The sequence below is a fragment of the Pan paniscus genome, chromosome 20, assembly GCF_029289425.2.
Source record: "Pan paniscus chromosome 20, NHGRI_mPanPan1-v2.0_pri, whole genome shotgun sequence".
Taxonomy (NCBI): Eukaryota; Metazoa; Chordata; class Mammalia; order Primates; family Hominidae; genus Pan; species Pan paniscus.
Window position 1 is genome coordinate 52,096,562 of NC_073269.2, and position 6,694 is coordinate 52,103,255.

Sequence of the window (6,694 nt, forward strand, 5' to 3'; positions counted from 1 at the left end):
ATTTCTGTATTGTCAGTAGAGACAGGGTTTCACCATCTTGGCCAGGCTAGTCTTGAACTCCTGACCTCGTGATCCACCCGCCTTGGCCTCCCAAAGTGCTGGGATTACAGGCGTGAGCCACTGCGCCCGGCCAATAAATGTATTTTTTTAAATGACTAGGTACCTCCTGAGAAGGATGCAGCTCCATTTCCCTACAGTTGGAAGCTCATTGGTTTAAGAGAAAGAACAGTGAAGAGAAAATGGGGTTGAGATGGCCACAGCTTTCTGGAGAGTAAAGCTGAGTGGTCAGTTACTTCTGGCCAACTGAGGGCCCTACTCTGCTCCAAACCAAAACCATAATCCCCCACTGTGGCCACTCCAACTCTAGCCAGTAACTCACCGGTCTCTTTCGGTTCACGTTGCCTACCTGGAGGTGCTTGATCTTTCCACCTGCAGGGAGAGCAGCTGAGAAATGCCAAAGCATGGGTCCTGTTCCTGGCTTGTCTGTGGAACTAGGGGACACCCATGTCTTCCCTCTCCCTCCTCTTCTTCCTTAGGGATCTGAGCTTCTGGTTCAGCTGAGAGTGGGGTGAAGGTCAAGAGGGAGATCCCCGATAGTAAGGTTGGAACTGAGGATGAGGATAATGGTGAGGCAGGGGGCTATGAGAATTGGCACTGGTCATACAGGTGGTGACCAAGAAAAAGGACAGAGAAGGCCATAGAGATGGAAGAATTGAAATAAAACGAGCGTGGGGGCCAGGCACGGTGGCTCGCCTGTAATGCCAGCACTTTGGGAGGCCGAGGCAGGTGGATCACCTGAGGTCGGGAGTTCCAGACCAGCCTGGCCAACGTGGCAAAACCCCATCTCTACTAAAAATACAAAAATTAGCCGGGCGTGGTAGTGGGTGCCTGTAGTCCCAGCTACTCGGGAGGCTGAGGCAGGAGAATCGCGGAGGTTGCACTGAGCCGAGATCGCGCCATTGCACCCCAGTCTGGGCGACAGAGCGAGACTCTGTCTCAAACTAAACAAAAACAAAAACAAATTCTGGAGAGTGAAAAAGATGGGGGGGAAAAACAAACCAAGGAGACAGAACACACACGAAGACAGCAAGTGAGATATACATGCACGTAAAAACAGAGATGGACAGAGAGAGAGGACGTGCAACCACGGGGAGAAGGTGTGGCGCCTCTCAACATCTATTCCACTGTCCTAGCGCACCTTCCTGCGACTGCAGCGGCTGGAGGGCTCAAAACTACGTTTCCCAGAATGCCTTGTGGCTGCGCATGTGGCCGGAGGTTAGGTTCTACCAATCAGGTGCCTCCGCGGGAAGCTTGAATTTCTTACCGAAGTAAGCTGGGCGAGAGGCAGCCCGAAGGCCAGTGCAGATCCCGGCGAGACGCTGCGGCGGTGGAGCCGGCTGGCGGCTTCCTGATCGCGCAGGAGGAGCAGCGGTTCCTGGACGGCCCTTTCTGAGCGCTGGATTTGAGAATGCCCTGGAGGCTCAGCCTAGATTCTGTTTCTTCTGAGAGGCTCTGTGTCCCTTAATAAGTCCTTTTTGCTTACACTGTCCCAAGTGAATTCTGTTCGCTGCCTCTGAGCCACGATGGGTACACAGACAGGGAGAAATAGATGCAGACACGGACAGACAGGGAAAGTGATTCAGGGAGACGCACAGAGACCCCATCCCTGCGAAGAGACAAGGAGAAAGACAATTCTGCAGAAGTGGGGTGGAGATGCAGGAAAAAAAAATCAATGGGAGAAGGAAGACCTGGTTAGACAGACACTCAGAGAAATACAGAAGATAACAGGCAGAGAGGAGTGAGAGGCAAGAGCAGGCGGGCCAGAAACAGGGACACGGAGACCTCACCAGAATGCTGGCGTGAAGGTGTTGGTTGAGAGGCCTCATTTAAAATATTTATTTATTTATTTATTTAGGGATGGACTCTCGGTCTGTCGCCCAGGCTGGAGTGTAGTGGCGCAATCTCCCCTCACTGCAACCTCCACCTCCGGGTTCAGCAATTCTCCTGTCTCAGCCTCCCGAGTAGCTGGGATTACAAGCATCCGCCATCTCGCCTGGCTAATTTTTGTATTATTAGTAGAGACGGGGTTTCACCATGTTGGCCAGGCTGGTCTCGAACTCCTGACCTCAGGTGATCCGCCCACCTCGGCCTCCCAAAGTGCCGGGATTACAGGTGTGAGCCACCGCGCCCGGCCGGAGAGGCCTCTTTAGAGAACAGACTTCTCTGAAGGCATGGCAGTTGAAGGCAGGAGAATGGAGGGGACTTTGGAGAAATCTCTGACTTGCTAGACTCTCTGATTTTGGTGGCAGCGAGCATTTGCCTGGCAGAACGTCTCTTTGTCCCAGCACCTATTCCCAGCCCAAAGCTTCATCAGCTCTGACTGCGGAGGGGGTAGTGCCCCTGAAAGTGTTTCCCATTCTCCATCACTTGCCCCTGAGGCCTTGTCCCCCAAAACCAGCCCCCACTTGACAGCTTGGTAGGAGTGAGAACAGTGACTCAACTGGTTTTAATGTGTGAGGCAGATTCCAGGAGTAGTGACTGACTGAGGAACTAAGAGGAGTTGGGGATGGTGGGAGGGACAGAAGGACTGCAAAACAGGGACACCAACGAAAAAAGAGAGGGAAACGTAGGGACAGAAAGCAGGGAGAGTGTGAGGCAGGGAAAGTGAGACTGAGAAACTAGGGGCAGAGAGAGGGAGGGATCCAGGGGCTGAGAGAGGGGACAGAGGGGAGACAGAGGTGGGGGGCAGAGGAGAGGGACAGAAGGACAGAGAGGGGGAGGATGAACAGAGAGAGGGAGACAGAAGGACAGAGAGAGGGAGACAGAGGGACAGAGGGACAGGGTAGGGGCAGAGGGACAGAAGGAGGGAGGATGGAGGAACATAGAGAGGGGACAGAGAGATGGGGGGCACAGAGGGACAGAGAAGGGTGACAGAAGGGCAGAGAGGAAAGGAATACAGGAGTTATGGGCAGTAAGCTGGGCATGCCCCAGTTGGGATTCCAGATGATGGACGCCTCGGCTCCTTTAACCAATTCTCCTGGCTTTTTTTGTTGCCCCTCAGATTTCTTTTTGTTTTCCTCCACCTAAGGTTGCCAGGTAAAATACAGGATGCCCAGTTTCATTTGAATTTTAGATAAGCAGCAATTCATATTGTAGCATACGTATTGCCCACATATTGCATGGGACATTTTTACACTTTTTTTTTTTTTTTTTTTTTGAGATGGAGTTTCACTCTGTCACCCAGGCTGGAGTGCCATGGTTTGATCTCAGCTCATTGCAACCTCTGCTTCTTGGGTTCAAACGATTCTCCTGCCTCAGTATCCCGAGTAGCTGGAAGTACAGGCGTGTGCCACCACGCCCGGCTAATTTTTGTATTTTTAGTAGAGATGGGGGTTTCACCATGTTGGCCAGTCTGGTCTCAAACTCCTGACTTCAGGTGATCTGCCCGCCTCCACCTCCCAAATTGCTGGGATTATAGGTGTGAGCCACCACGCCCGGCCTAAAAAGTTCTTCTTTTAATCTGAAATTCAAATGCCACTGGACACACAGTATTTTTCTTTGCTAAACCTTGGCAACTTTATCTCCGTCACTTTCCAGTTTCTGCCTCTTTTTCATTTTCTATTTGTGTGTGCCTGCCTCTCCCTCTCTTCTAGTTCATCTCCACCATCTGTATTCTCCTTCCTCTGTTTTTTATTTTTGTTTGAGACAGGGTCTTCCTCTGTTACCCAGGCTGGAGTGCAGTGGTGTGATCTCACTGCAAACTCTACCTCCAGGGATCAAGCGATCCTTCCACCTCAGCCTCCCAAGGAGCTGGAACTACAGGCACGCACCACCACACCTAGCTAACTTTTGTGTTTTTTGTAGAAACAGGGTTTCGTCCTGTTGTCCAGGATGGCCTCAAACTCCTGAGCTCACGAGATTCTCCCACCTCTGCCTCCCAAAGTGCTGGGATTACAGGCATGAGCCACTGCGCCTGGCCTCCCCGTTCCCTCTTAATGACCTGGCTCCTCTCATGTGTAGAGACCTCTCTTGAGACAACCCCACCAGGTCCCTGCCTAGGCCCCTTCCTCCCTCCTCCCCCCTTCCCAGCCCTCTTTCTAGGGCTGTCTCTGTGCTCCAGGCAACTTCTCTGTCTTCTTTCTCCATCTCTCTTCCCATTCAGATCCCCCACCTTTGCAATTCTCTCTATACTCCACTCACCCCCTGCCCAGAGGAGAAGGTTTGGGGGCTTTGAGGGAGCTAGGAATCTCCCATTACTCACCTTCATCCTGACCTCATCTCCTTTCCTTTCCATTTCCTGGGCCAGAGAGGTCATGAGGGTTTTCCAAAGCCACACAGCAGAACAGAAACACCTGCCCTCTCCCTCCAAATCCCTTCCAATTTCCCAGCTTCTTGGTGGAAAATTCCTTTACTCTTCCTGAAAATGGCCTGGCTTGGCAATGTTTCTGAATACCAGGCAATGCTTGAGGGTCACAGGCCAGGACCAGAGGCGCCTGTGGCTCATGGGATGGTAGACTTTTGGGCACCTACTATGTGCTGAGAGTGAGGGATATGGCCTGTGGGCTGTAAATACAAGAACAGTGATGTGTTCGGGGCATCACCATATCCCTAGGCCCAGAACACAGTAGGTGTTCAATAAATACCTGTTGAATGAACGAATGAATGAGTGGATGGACACATCCCCAGCAGGTGGAGCCTCATCTCCATGTCTGCCCTCCTCTTCATCCCTATCGCTCTTGCTTGCTTTATCCTAGCCTGAGTCCCCCTTCTCCTTCCATCCCCCTCTGTTGGGCTTGTCCTTTTCTGGAGTCCTGTTATTGTTATTTTTATCACCTGGAGGGGGTCTCTGGTGACTACCATGCGCTGAGCGTTTTCTCTATGTCAGGTACTGAAGGGGTGAGTCACATGTAGAATCCTTCTGGAATATTCCAGAAGGCAAGTACAGCTTTCTAGGGCGTTTTCCAGATGTGGAAATTGGGAGCCAGGGAGAGGAAGAGAAAGTGCCTTGGGTCACATCAGAATCCAAGCGTCTGGCCTCACCCCACCCAGCCTCCTTGGCCTTGGTCTCTTGTTTCTCTGTCATTATCTGCCAAGCTGCATCTCTGACACCTCCAAAATGTAAGGCAATTACTTATCTTTTTTTGTTTGTTTGTTTTATGAGACAGGGTCTTGCTCTGTTGCCCAGGCTGGAGTGCAGTGGTGCAATCACAGCTCACTGCAGCCTCGACCTCTCAGGCTCAAGCGATCCTCCTGCCTCAGCCTCCCGAGTAGCTGGGACTATAGGCATGTACCAACACACCTGGCTAATTTTGAAGTTTTTTGTGAGACAGAGTCTCAAACTCCTGGGCTCAAGCGATTCTCCTGCCATGGCTTCCCAAAGTGCTGGGATTACAGGTGTGAGCCACCACATCCAGTCAGGCTAATTTTTTTTTTTTTTTTGAGACGGAGTCTCGCTCTGTTGCCCAAGCTGGAGTGCAGTGGTGCAATCTTGGCTCACTGCAGCCTCCGCTTCCTGGGTTCCAGTGATTCTCCTGCCTCAGTGTTCTGAGTAGCTGGGATTACAGCCACCTGCCACCATGTCCAGCTAATTTTTGTATTTTTAGTAAAGAAATGGTTTCACCATGTTGGCTGGTCTCGAACTCCTGACCTCAAGTGATCCGCCTGCCTCAGCCTCCCAAAGTGCTGGGATTACAGGTGTGAGCCACCACACCCAGCCAGGCTAGTAATTTTTAAATATTTGCTCAGGGGTTGCAAACGTCCAGAGCCTAGGCAGGTGAGATAAATGAGCAGTGCAGGTCAGGAGGGGGCTAAGCCTCTCTGCCCTGGGTGAGTGGCAGTGGCTGCCCCAGGCCAGCCCATTATGGGCAGGTGGCAATTGCAATCAAAGCTATCACATGGCATTTCTCAAGAGGGTCTTGAAACCCATGTTTCCAAAAGTCTCCCAATGTTTAAATGCTGGCAACAATTCCACAAAACACTGTTTGGGTCAAATGAAATTATGGGTACCGCACCTGCCTGTTGGCCGATGGTTTGCAACCTCTGAATTCATTTTAGTCCCACGTGTCAGGTTTTGTGTTAAGAAGAATTTCCCAATTCCAGTAGACTGTATGCTCCAAAAAGCCAGAGATACCTGGGTCTGTTTTGTTCATTGCTTTATCTTCAGCACCTAGAACAGTGCCGTATGCATCATAGGTCTTCAGTAATCATTTTTTAAAAAGTGAATAGTGTATCGATCCAAGCATAAGCCATATGATGTAGAAATAACAATTAAAAAAATCCCCATGTTACAGATGGGGACCTGAAGGCTCAGAGGAGCAAAGGACTGAGGGTAACACAGCAGCACGGGGATCTAAACCCATAGCTCACCTGACTCGAAAACCTCCACCTTGGCCTATCCTGATTCTACCTGGCGTTGTGTATTTGCAGGGCTGTGTGTGGGGATGTGCGTCCAAGACAAGAGCCTGTTTGTGGGACTGTGGCTCTGCATATGTGTGTGGTGGTGGTGGTGTCGGTTCTCCTGACTGGACACTGAGGCCCTGGAAGCTACATTTTTTTTTTTTTTTGAGACAGTCTTGCTTTGTTGCCCAAGCTGGAGTGCAATGGTGCGATCTTGGCTCACTGCAACTTCCGTCTCCCAGGTTTAAGCAATTCTCCTGCCTCAGCCTCCCAAGTAGCTGGGACTATAGGCGTGTGC